The 12,983-nt window shown below is 43.9% G+C and overlaps 1 long non-coding RNA gene and 1 pseudogene across 1 annotated transcript; both read right to left on the bottom strand.

The window, feature by feature from the left end:
• Positions 1-6,130: 6,130 nt before the first annotated feature.
• LOC116738159 lies at positions 6,131-9,895 on the bottom strand. The gene is made up of 3 exons (XR_004343802.1): positions 9,520-9,895; positions 7,114-7,145; positions 6,131-6,219 (listed from the first exon to the last, which is right to left on the bottom strand). It is a non-coding gene; the product is annotated as an uncharacterized LOC116738159 (long non-coding RNA).
• On the bottom strand, positions 7,602-9,232 carry LOC115516278 (annotated as a pseudogene).
• Positions 9,896-12,983: the final 3,088 nt, after the last annotated feature.

Raw genomic sequence — 12,983 nt, forward strand, 5'->3', positions numbered from 1 at the left:
TAATCAAGGGAAGAACTCAAGCATCCATCAGATTGACTGGAAGAGCTGGAGGCTTTCTGTGCATCCTTATTTTTTAATCTCATACAACTTGGAACTACATTTCCCTTAAATTATATCCACATCCCATCTTTTATGGAATCTTTTGGGTGTCCATAAGCAAGTAATTTAAAATAAGATGTTTTTAGAACACTCTCTTTTCTCAGAAGGGAAAACTGAGGTCTTCTTTCTCACTCATTTTTAAAATAGAAGGTATAAACATCAGCGCCTGGTATGGATGAATTCACCAGCCACTTTTTACAAAGTGGACACTGAAGAGAAACCTCTGGATAATTGGTAGCAGTTTTGTTATCTGGATATGCAGTCAAGTTCCCTTAATTGGCACTTTTGGGTGATCTGGATCCTTTGCTGTCTTTGCTCAGAACCTCTAAAGGGGAACGTTAAGAAAAATCGAGCTTATTGCTATTAAGTTCTTCTTCCGTTTCTTGCAGTTCCCAGAATCTAATGAGGTGACACTAACAGGACAAGTAGTTTGCTCTGGTTCCACACATTTTGAGAGAGGTGGGAAGACTGTCAACAAAATGTTTCTGTTCATTTAACTCACAAATGTGAGACAGTTCACGGGTAGAGTGGAAAGCAGAGTTAAACATGAGGTAAGAGCTTGATATTCAAATTTCACTTATTTTACCAACTAGCTACATGTGCTCAGGTAGAATTTACCTAATTCCTCTGCATCTGTTTCCTTTAGCTTCCCAACAGAATGATTATACTTGACAAGACTAATCCACCTGACAGTTGACATAAGACCATTTAATGAAAGCAGCCCCGGGGCGGCTCCAGACAGGACAGATTTAATGGGATGAACAAGAAGTCTCACAAAATGCAGGTAAGAAATAGCCTCAGATAGCACAGCCGTTAAAAAAAAAAAAAAAAAAAAAAAGGATAGAATCGAGCACAGAAGGGTCAACGCAGAATAGCAGCATGGGCAGAGTCCTCACACCTACAAAGAGTCAGAAACCATCCCCACGCTGACAAATTAGCAGCAGGCATCTTGTAGAACATCTTAGAGTCTCCTCAGGAATACAACTGGCAAAGACTCTAGAAAAGCAAACTCTGAGGAAGTGCATAAGCAAAGGCACTGTATTAGTCTGCTAAGGCTGCCATAACAAAATATCACAGACTGGGTCCTTAAATAACAGAAATTGTATTTCTCACAGTTCCAGAGGCTAGAAGTCCAAGATCAGGGTATTAGAAGGTCTGGTTTTCCCTGACACCTCTCTCCTTGGCTTGCAGATGGCCCTCTTCTTGCTGGGTCATCATATGGACTTTTCTCTGTGTGCTGGCTACAGTTTAGAAGACCTATCGGAACCCTCTGTATATCATTTAAAGTTCATTATACAGAAACATGCCCATATCACCTGTCTTCTCATGCTATAACAGAGTTTGTCTGGTCTTTGTCCCAGGTTCCCGACACAGAGCTTCTACAATCCTGGGAATTTCCCAAGTAATAGAAGTGTACTTGTTAGTCATGAGCCCCTGGATCACACCTGAGTTTATGCTAATAAGATGACGAGCTGGGGGGTGGGGGGACGGGGGCAGCCTGTGGATAGCTTCAGGATGAAGGTTAGTCACTAGAAAGACCAACCACCTCATTAGAAGGTTGGGACTTTGAATAATAGCCCTACCTCCAGGGTGAGGAGGAGGGCTGCAGATCACATTCAATCACTTGGTCAGTGATTTAATCAATCACACCTACGTAATAAAATCCCAATAAAAACTGTACACTGAAGCTCAGGAGGGCTTCCTGGCTGATGAGCACATGGCTGGGCCAGGAGGGTGACAGCTTCTGATTCTCCCAGAGAAGGCAGGGAAACTGCATTCAGGACCCTCTAGACCTTGCACCACATGTCTCCTCATTTGGCTGGTCTTGTTCTGTATCCTTTTATAATAAATGTGTAGTCCTTAATTATAGTGCTTTGGGCAAATTATCAAGCCTGAGGGGGCTGTGGGAACCTCCCAAATTTGTAACCGGTTGGTCAATAGCACGGGTGGCCTGGGAACCCCAAAGTGTGCCTGGCGTCTGAAGTGGGAGCACCCTTATGGAGGATCGAGCCCTCAACTCATGGAGTCTGCACTAATTCTGGGTGGCGGGTGCCAGAACTGGATGACAGTACACCAGGTGGGGTCAGACTAATAGGGGATGAAACAGAATTCATGCCATATTTTGTTTCAGTTATCCTTAATTTCAAATCAAAGAACCTCTTGTCAAAGGGAGTAAAACATCTTGTCCCAAAGCTAAGATATAGGCAGATGTGTCCACATTTGAGAAAAACCACTGGCTTTGGGCAGCTCAAAATTCAGATCTTGTTACCTGGTGGCCAGGTAGACCCCATGTAGCCCCCAGAGACTTAGTGCCATTCACGCTTTCTCCATGGGCCCTAACACCACTTGAGGGTGAAGCCTTGATATTCCCACTCCTTGGCACAGTGCAGCCACTGGTCATGTGTGTCTGGGAAACATCGCCTTCCCTGACCTCAACGTCAGCACATCTGTCACCTCATAATATCCTGCCACAAACTTCCTCCTCAACAACCAATGTGCGCTCGAAGTTTAGTGACTTCTGAAATGAAACCACAGCCTTTTATACTTTTCCAAAACCAGCTGATGACAGAAGCAGCATTCACCAACACAAACCCCTCCTTTCACACCCCTTCTGGATCAGCACACTCCGTAGCTTCCCTGCTAACAAACTAGCAAATGTTGAGTTGCGCTTGAGATCGGTTCATCTAAGAAATTTTGTTGAGTATATTTTAGGATTGATTACAGTAAAACTTCAAGTCAGGGGTGCCTGACTGGCTCAGTCAGTGGAGCGTGTGACTCTTGATCTCAGAGTTGTGGTTTCAAGCCCCACATTGGGTGTAGAGATTACTTAAAATTTTTTTAAAAATCTAAAAAACAGACAAACAAAAACTTCAAAGCAGTAGTGAGCAGGGGGAAACCTCCTTTTCCAAAATGCTGTCTTAATAAGGCCTGTTTGAGTCCAGATGGATCATAGTTTACATATTCAATATTGCCCAAGCAAGGCACATGAATTAGAAAGATCCGGTATTCATGAATACATCATTTACCAAATTCTGCCATTAACACTCTTTAGGCCTTTTTAAATTTTTTTTTTTCAACGTTTATTTATTTTTGGGACAGAGAGAGACAGAGCATGAACAGGGGAGGGGCAGAGAGAGAGGGAGACACAGAATTGGAAACAGGCTCCAGGCTCTGAGCCATGAGCCCAGAGCCCGACGCGGGGCTCGAACTCACGGACCGCGAGATCGTGACCTGGCTGAAGTCAGACGCTTAACCGACTGCGCCACCCAGGCGCCCCTCTTTAGCCCTTTTTAATCATTTGTATTGTGAATTTGGTTATCAAATTTTTTATAACCAGAAGTAAAATCCCATTACAAATGACTCTTAATAATGCTTCTCTTTCAAGCCATCCACAAGTGGCAATGCTTTGGATCCCACTGGTAGTCTGTGTAATAGTAATTGTCCAGGAGGAAAATCCCCAATTGTGTATTCTCTTTATCATAGATACAGCTGGAAGAACTCAACCAGCCATGCACAGAGCAATTCAATTTTTCTCCCATCGCTTTGTAGCAAATGCTTTCTTAACCACTTTCCTCTGTCCCTGACCACGTCAGGCATCCCAACCATTCCTCCAAGAAAAACACATAAAAACCAAATGTGTTTCAATGTTCAGAAGTTGGAGAAAGAAAAGACATGGTGTGGCTAGCACTTTCCTCCTTGTTGTACTGGGTGCTGAGCTCCTGATCATGCACTTCAGGGTCTGAAGCCTCATCCTGATTCAGCCCCAGGTTCTATAACCCTGTCACCGCTGTCTTCTGCCTGAGCTGGTTTTATAAGAACCACATAAAACCATAGGGTACAGAAAGAGCTAGTAGACCCTCCCCGAGCTTCTCAAAATCTCTCCTTTATTTTGTATAAAGATGAAGTTTATCTACAGGTTCCCATTCTTGGTTGACCTTATCAAGATGTCTAGGGCTCTTTAAAAATCCATCATTACTAAAACAAAAAAAACAAAAAAATAAAAATCCATCATTACTAATTGTGTTCCTGAGTATATAAGAATAATATTCTCTATTGCAGAGTGGATGGTAGAAAATATATGGCATATATAATTTACACACACACACACACACACACACACAATCTTATTTACATATTTTGCCTCTGTTTTATTTCTATGAGATTTGGGATTATGCACCTTCTCATATAACTTTCCACTTTTTTCAAAACATTTTCCCTTAACATGTATTCAGAGATATTTTTAGGTAGCAGTTGCCAGAAAAGAAGGAAGTCAAAGTGCTTTAATAAGCATTTACAGTTTTCATCAAAATGAGTGTTTTTATATACAACTGGTCCTTCTAAGTATATAAATGTAGTCAAACTAAACCTGAAAATGTCATTGATGAGATTTTTTTATCCCCCAATAATTGGACCCACTACGAAGCCAACTAAGATTGTTAAGCATAATTTTTTACTCTCAAAGAAAAAAGAATTTTTTTTAAAAGATAAAAACCTCTTGGTCACAGCAAGAACCCAAAGGACTACTCTACCTGCCTCTTTGCGTGTATTTTCCCTCAAACACACACATACAGAAACCTACTTCAAACAAACCACTACCATTAACTCAAACCTGATCAATAAAGTCAGCAGAAGAGGGCCTCTGTCCATGCCATTAAAGAGAAAATACACCACCATTATTTGGGAGGCCTGGGGAGAAAAAGATCTAAAAAATCCACCCCCCCCTAGAAATAGTTAGAAAAGTAAATACCAGTCTCTTAGATTCTGGGAATGGGGCAATGTGGGGTGGAATTTATTATACAGGATCTTCATAAAATTCTTGTGCTACTTTAAATTTAACGTTAGAGTTTTGTTAAATCTGGTGGTAGAAAGAGCTAAAACACATGCATTGTGAGATGAAACAGTAAATTTTGCTCTGCTCGCTGCAGTGGACTTCAGAGCTGTCGGCCACAGGCCAATTTGTCTTTTCATCTACAGAAAGCACTTGTTATTTCCTCAGGAGCTGGAATAAGACAACATAGCAGTTCTGTAAAGGGCTCAGGATGGACACCAACCAGCATCATTCGATGCAGGTGGAACAGGGGGTGGAGTCAGCAGGGCCAGCGGCCTGCCCTGCCAGCCTCCTGTTGGAGCAATGTGTGTTGGGGCCAGACGAATGGAATGTGCTGTGGAGATGTCCAGCACAGTGCCCACCGCTTGTTCTCTGCCATTTTAGGAGAGGTGTATAAAAGTGGCGGCATGTGGGGAAATAAACATTTTTTTTCTGAGAGAGAGAGAGAGAGACAGAGACAGAGCACAAGCAGGGGAGGGGCAGAAAGAGAGGGAGACACAGAATCCGAAGCAAGCTCCAGGCTCTGAGCCATCAGCACAGAGCCCAATGTGGGGCTCTAACTCAGGAAGCACAAGATCATAACCTGAACCGAAGTCAGACGCTTAACCCACTGAGTCACCCAGACAACCCAGAATAAATACTTTAGATATGCACACCAAACAGTTTTCATCTTAAGTGCCTACTGTTTAGGGGGATTTTCTAATATGCCTCAGCTTCCTTCGAAAACTTGAGAGCCCTCAGTCCTGTGGACAGTGAGTCTGCGAGCTGGCTCATTGCCACATAACTTAGAGATTCCAGAGGCAGGATCCCACCCTAGATGGTCCTGTTTGTCTCCACTGCAGATAGCTGTACACAGTTGTATATGCATATAATCACAGTGTATACTAGTATACACTTGTATCGAGTTTTTTTTAACTAACAGATTTTATATTTTAGAGTAATTTTAGATTCACGAGTTGTAACAAATGTGCTACTCTGGTGGCTGATGTTGACAGTGGGAGAGGTTGTGGCAGGGGGGACAGGGTGGGGAAGTAGGGGGTATAAGGGAAATCTCCGGACTTTCCATTCAGTTGTGTATTCGTAACGTTCATAGTTCAATAGTTAAACACATATGCTTATACTTGCCCCTTCCAGAGATGTCCCATCATACACATGACCTAAAATAATACAGGTGATCATTGCAACATGATTTCTTTAATCCTACCTTGAAACTGAAACTTTGGGTCCCCTCAAAGACTCAGAAGAGTTGATCAGCAGCATTAACGATGACAGCCTTGCTTTCAGGCAAAATTCTGAGAGAAGAAAAATTCATTTATGCCCACTGAGCACTTCATACTGTGGTGGTGTCCTAGATGTTAGCATATTGGTTCTTCCCCCTTGTTTCTTTCAATTTTTAATAGCTTTGCCATCACCCTAGCTAGAAATCATAAAGCCATCTTTGCTTTGTCTTCATTCATCAGTGCCCCCACCACAGCCAATCACCTAAAGGTCTAATTTTACAAGTCTCAAATGTGGTCACCTCCTCCCAAGCCCCAATGCTCCCCTTGCTCACACGCTCAGCGCCCCCACCTGGCCTCCTTAGTGGTCTCCCTCAGACCCATCTATCCTCCATAGCCACCACTGCTGTCTTTCATTCATTTACCAAATGTGGATTTCTTACCATGAATAAAATTGTACGTCTCTTACTAAAGACACAAGGGTAGATAAGACACTTCCTCTGCTCTCAAGACACCTGGGTGGTTCAATTGGTTGAGTGGCCAACTCTTGATTTCAGTTCAGGTGATGATCTTAGGGTCACAGGATCGAGGCACACATTGGGCTCCGCACTGGCCATGGAGCCTCCTTTGGATTCTCTCCCTCTACTCCTCCCTCTACCTCTGTCTCTCACTTTCTCTCTCTTTCTCAAAAAGAAAAAAAAAAAAAAAAAAAAAACACCTCTCAGACTCTCAAGGATCTCACATCTAAAATGCAAATTCCTGGGGCGCCTGGGTGGCTCAGTCAGTTAAGTGTCCAACTTCCGCTCAGGTCATGATCTCACATGATCATGAAGCCTGCTTTGGATTCTGTGTTTCCTTTTCTCTCTCTCTCTGCCCCTCCCCTGCTCACGCTCTGTCTCTCTCAAAAATAACTAAACATTTAAAAAACTAACTAAATAAATAAAATGCAAATTCCTTTTTGTCACTCACCTGCCTGAAATTCTTCAGGGGATCCCCATTGCCTGTAGGATGAAATCAAAACCTATTAGCACAGCACAATTTGTCATTGTTCATACTCATGGGATCTGGCCCCCATCAGATGGTTCTGCCTCATCTCCCAGCATTCTGCCACACACACCCAGGCTGCAGCCACCTCAGCTCCCTGTAGCCTGTTCACCCCTCCAAGACTCACGAAAACCACCTCCTCCATCTGGAAGCTCCTCCCTCTAGGAAACTCCTGGAATTTTCTCCAAAACAAACAAAATCTCCCCCCTGCCTCCCTCCTCTGATACAATAGAGTCCTCCTTCCTCTTCATATGTGGCTGTCCAATTTCCGCACATGTCTGTCTCCCTGGGGACTGCCAGCCCCGGAAGAAGGGATGAGCAGGCAATTTCATTCATTCATTTATCATGTATCATTTATGCCTGCTGTCTGCAAGGGCTTACAGACATCCCGTCCAGCCCTCTCAACAGTCCCGAGTGGCATTAAGATGTGAAAGAAAGGAAAGAACCCAGGAGGCAAGCAGAGGCAGCCCTCTGGGTCACTGCCTAAGGTCCCCACAAGGCATTACTTTGGAGAAGTCACCATGGCTGAATGTCTTCCTCAGTCTTATAGGCCCAGAAACCTGACTGTACCAGCACAGAGAGAATGGGACAGCCTCTCAGGGGTGCCAGCATCTCCGAGACTCTAAGCTCCCAGAGTGCAATGTGGATAAACAAGAGTGCCAAGTCAGTCATTTCCCACATGTACCACAGCATGTGCACAGCACCTACTATGCACCACATGCTGAGTACTCTTACATGATTTACCACACTATTCCTCACAAGTAGGAGCCAAGTACTATTAACATCTCCATTTTATAGATGCGAAAACTGAGGCACAGGAAGGTCCAGTCACCTGTCCAAGGTCACCAGCTAGGAAGAAGCAGAGCCAGAACTTTTTTTTTTAACACTTCCGCTTCTTACTGAACAGGCTACAGAAGAAGTTTAGTCAGACAGACCAAAGCACACGTCCTCCTCAGACTCTTCAGCTTCTTCTTTGCTTCCACTCCCTCCTCAGCTGAGACAGCAGCAGTGCAGGGTGCAGGTCCACCAGCCCTGAACTACGCAGATGGGGCTCCCGATGTTGACATCAGCCAGGGCCTTTGCAGACAAGCCTGGCCAAAAAGGTTGAAACCTTTACACCCGCTGCTTCAATAAGGGCACTGATCCTCTCCTCCATGACTGTCACCTCATTGTCGTGCAGGATGAGGGCCGAGTACATTCAGGGGAGCTCCCAGATGAAGGCCTTGGTGCAGGCGTGCTAGGCCAGTGTACCTGGCCCAGTGCTAGTCACGGAATGAGGCAACGCCCTCACCCAACGCAGCCTTAGTTTAACTTCCTCACAAAGACCAAGCACCTTGGTGGCAGCTGAAGAAAGCAGCGAGTAGAGCTAGAACTTGAACGTGGTCCCGAAGTTGCTGTTTTTAACTATTTTAGTGAACAATGAGAAACAACTTTCAAAGGGACCGGGTATTTTCCTCCTCTAATGGAAAGGCTTATGCCTGTGGGGCAGGCTATGTGGGAAGCCAAACAGTGCCACACAGAGGGTCACAAGAGGGTTACCTGCCGAGCAGGTTACCATGACTCAAGGCTTTGAGGGGGTCAGAGAAGCCTAATGCATCCCTGTCAGCAAAAAAAAAAAACACTACACCTCTCCCTCACCCGAGCAGTGCTTAGCCAGTATAGACACCTGCCACTCTTCAGGGCTCTGCGGTTCCTCAAATCCTGTTCTAACAAGTTAAGGTCTTTATTCAGGCTTCAGTCCATCTCAAGTGGCCTTTCTGCCTCCTTCATGTGACATGGCACTTCTCTGCTTCGAGCTGTTTTGTGCTGATTGTAGGTACAGCTCAGACAGCACGTAGCTCCCCATTCCCCGGCTCACTGTTGTCCCCTCATTCTGCCTCCAGGTAATATGACCCATATTTGAGGATGACAGAACAGTGATCAAGGTCACAGAGCTGGTCTCCAAAGCAAGACCTGAACCTAGGCCTTCTGAATGCTAATCCTACTCTTTCTCCCTTGCCAACTATGTAAGAGAAGAAACTGTTAAGATCTGCAGCTACCCTAGCACCACTGGCCCCGGATCCTTGGACCCAGTCAGGTGCATCTGCTTCCTCCCACCTCGCCCTGGCCTCAGCAGCCCACCCCAGTAGGCTCCCCTTGTTCCGAGCCTCTGTGGTGTCCCCCACCTCATACCCCCAGAGGCTCTGGCTCCACTCCATGCCCTACCCCTGGTTTCCATCTGCACCATACCTCATGGGGTAGTCTTGCCTCCCTTGCCACTCGGCCCACACCTCCCTCACCTCCCTCCCCTGCCATCTGCAACACAAGCACTTTGTCACTGGCTCTGCTCACCTTCAACCTCCGCACTGCAGCTCTCTGTTCCTTGGCCTTCAACCCCGAGATTCCCAGATCTCCGCCACTTCAACTGGACTCCCAGGCGGGCCCACCCCCTACCTGTTGCCCTCTGTCTACCTTCAGGATGGCTTCAACTGCTCACCCTTCCAATTATTTGGCACACTGACTGAATGCTCTGGATTTTCCAAGGCCACCCTGATTTTAACTATTCTGTCCCATCATCCGACCATTTGGCCCAATTCTGGAATCAGAAACATAGTCAATGGAGATTTGTCGCACCTGGATATCATTTTCAAAATTGGTACCACATGCATAGGATACAAAATTCAAAAGGCATCAAAGAAGATAGAGGACGGGGTGCCTGGGTGGCCCAGTCAGTTAAGCATCCGACTTCGGCTCAGGTCATGATCTTGAGGTTCATGATTTCAAGTCCCGCATTGGGCTCTGCTATCAGAGCAGAGCCTGCTTTGGATCCTCTCTCCCCCTCTCTCTCTCTGCTCCTCCCCTGCTCGTGTGCACATGCTCTCTCTCTCTCTGAAAAAATAAACAAACATTTAAAAATATTTTTAAATATTTTTAAAAAGAAGAAGAAGACGACGATGATGACGACAGAGGGTAAATTAGGTCTCTTCTCAGCCCTGGTCCCCAGGCCCACGGGCCTCAGCTCTCCTACTCAGACACCATGCCTACGAGCACTTTCTCATCCTTCCAAAGAGGCCACAAATCTCGGACCTGGATGGGACTGGCCATGTTTCAGCAACAGCATTGGTCATTTCTTAATCATTTATAAATTTAAAAATTATTTAAAGAATGAAATTAGAAAGCTCAGCTTCAATCCCACTCCCTAAATGAATTCATGTCGTTTCTCTGAATGGCATTCCACTTTTTATCTATGTGCACACGGTTTTCGTTGTTTAATCAGGGTAATGTGAAAAGTTTAGTTCTACTCCCATCGCTAATTTCATACACACATTTAATTTTCATTATTTTTTAATAGCTTACATAATATTCATGTGGGCTAAAACCCAATTACTGGGTTTTTATTTCAAGTTTTAACAACTATAAATAATATCAGTATAGCCACCTATATAACTTTTTCTTCTTTGCATTATTGCTTTAGGATAAGTTCCCAGACTAGTAGTATTGCGTGTAGGGGATAGTTCCTGTCATATTTAGCCAAATAATTCTTAGAAAGTTGACAGCAGTTTGTAATGCCTCATACACGAATGAGGATACATCTTACTCTCATTCCATCAAATACAATAATTGTACTTTATCAACAAAAAAATGCTTTCTCATACTGTTCTCATTTACATATTTTTGTAATAGATAATGTAAAAGATAAGAATAGATAATTCAGGTCAATGCCACCTATTTAGGTTTCTGTGTTTAATGCAGACTTCTGTTAGAAGCAGTCCTCAGAACTAATTGGAAAAAGATGACTGGTTGGGTTTCTAGGACCTTGAAGAGGTCTTTGTGGCATACCACATGGAGGGCAGTTTGGCAAGGTTATGAATGAATGGACACATTCTCTCTCACTCTGTCTCTCTCTGTCTCTCCACCCACCCCCATCCTTGGTGGTATCTTTCCATATTCACCACGCTATTTTTATGTTACTAGAAAGGGCAATAGTCTTTCCAATTTGCATTCTTTTAAAAGTGATCTTTTCCAGGGGTGCCTGGGTGGCTCAGTCAGTTGAGCATCTGACTTCAGCTCAGGTCATGATCTCACAGTTCGAGAGCTCAACACCCACACTGGGCCCTGCGCTGACAGCTCCGAGCCTGGAGCCTGTGGCCTGCTTCAGAGTCTGTGTTTGCCTCTCTCTCTCTGCCCCTCCCCTGCTCATGCTCTGTCTCTCTCTCTCTCTCTCAAAAATAACTAAACATTTTTAAAAACATTTTTAAGTGATCTTTTCTTTTTGCATGTTATTGTAGATGTTTTTTCCTTAGTATGCAAAATGTACATAAGATCCTCCCACTTTGGAGAGCAAAACTTGGACTCTTCACTCACTAGTTACATCCCTTGGACAAACCACTCAGCCTCTCAGAGGCTAATTTCTGTCAGCAAAATGAGGGAATAATATTATCTGTTTAACTCATATAGTTGTTGTGAAGGGCAAATGAGAACACGCACGAGTGTGAGAGCTATCTCGTAAACCACAAGTCGCTCTTGAAATGTTGTAAGGACTCTATGAGACCATAGGTTCTTCCCATTTCAAATCTACCCTCTTATTGGTTCTGGAGAATATATTACTGCATCTTTAATTATTGATTTAGTCCCTTTTATTTTGTCTACTTATCCGGGAAATCTAACTATGAAGAAATTGCAATGCTAATAAGCTCTATTCCCCAGAATGGCCCTCCTGAACTGTTTAATTTCTTAGTTTAGTTTCTTGAAATTCTGGATATATCGCTGAAAGTTTTTTTAGTGTTTTTTAAACTGATTTAAGTGCAATTTCTTCTTTGTACAGCTCAAACAACAACTTCGGTTTGTCTTTTGCAATGATCGTTACCTTCATTCTTTTTAATTCTGACCTTCTCTCACTTGAGAGGATATCGTTATCCGTTTCTTTGAAAAGGGGCTCCAACTGTTTTCTGAATTCTTTGTGTGGTTCCCTGTGGTTGCTCTTTTTCAGGATTAATTAAAATAAAGTTTTTTGTACCTCCTTTTTTCTTTTTTGAGTGATGACACTTTTTCAGGGAGGCCACATTAATTTTTCCAGTTTAATGCATTCTCCCTTAAGTTACCTTAGTGACTGATCTCTGTGGTACTGCTGAAATTTCTTTAGTAAAATTTCTGATTGATTTTAATACAATTTGTGATGAGGAGTTTGGCTGGGTTTCTACTCACTCCACCATCTTCCTGGATAATTTTCCTACAATGTCGGGTCTTTCTATCCTCTGGTTCGATCTTTCTTTCCAGAAAGAACACAAAGACCAAAGATGGGATTAGAACCAGAAAGCCAAACATTTTCAACAGAAAACTGGAAAAATGTCTTTTTGTGCTTTGTTGCTGCTGTCTTAACAGTTCAGGTGGAACCTAAGAAAAGGGGAGCAAGCATGGAATACTGAAAATCTTACCACAAACCCCTTAATAACTCGACGTATTAACTACATTCCTAAAATTTCTGAACCTTCCAGGCATCTTGCAAGCAGCAAAGTCTCTGTTGGTTTCTCCAGCTATAAATGAGGGAGGTGCTAAATTATTTCCAAGGTCTTTTTCCAGCTCTGAATTTCTTCAACATTAAATAATATTTAAGCTGTAGGTTTAGGCATTGATTGATGTGACCACAATTATCCCCACTTCCTGCTACCTCACCTTCAAAATAGCCACATGTGGGGGCTCAGTCCATTGGGCAACTGACTTCTGCTCAGGTCATGATCTCACGGTTGGTGGGTTCGAGCCCCGTGTCGGACTCTGCGCCGACAGCCTGGAGCCTGCTTCGGATTCTCTGTCTCCCT

This window comes from Lynx canadensis, chromosome B3 (assembly GCF_007474595.2).
Source record: "Lynx canadensis isolate LIC74 chromosome B3, mLynCan4.pri.v2, whole genome shotgun sequence".
In the NCBI taxonomy this organism is placed as follows: Eukaryota; Metazoa; Chordata; class Mammalia; order Carnivora; family Felidae; genus Lynx; species Lynx canadensis.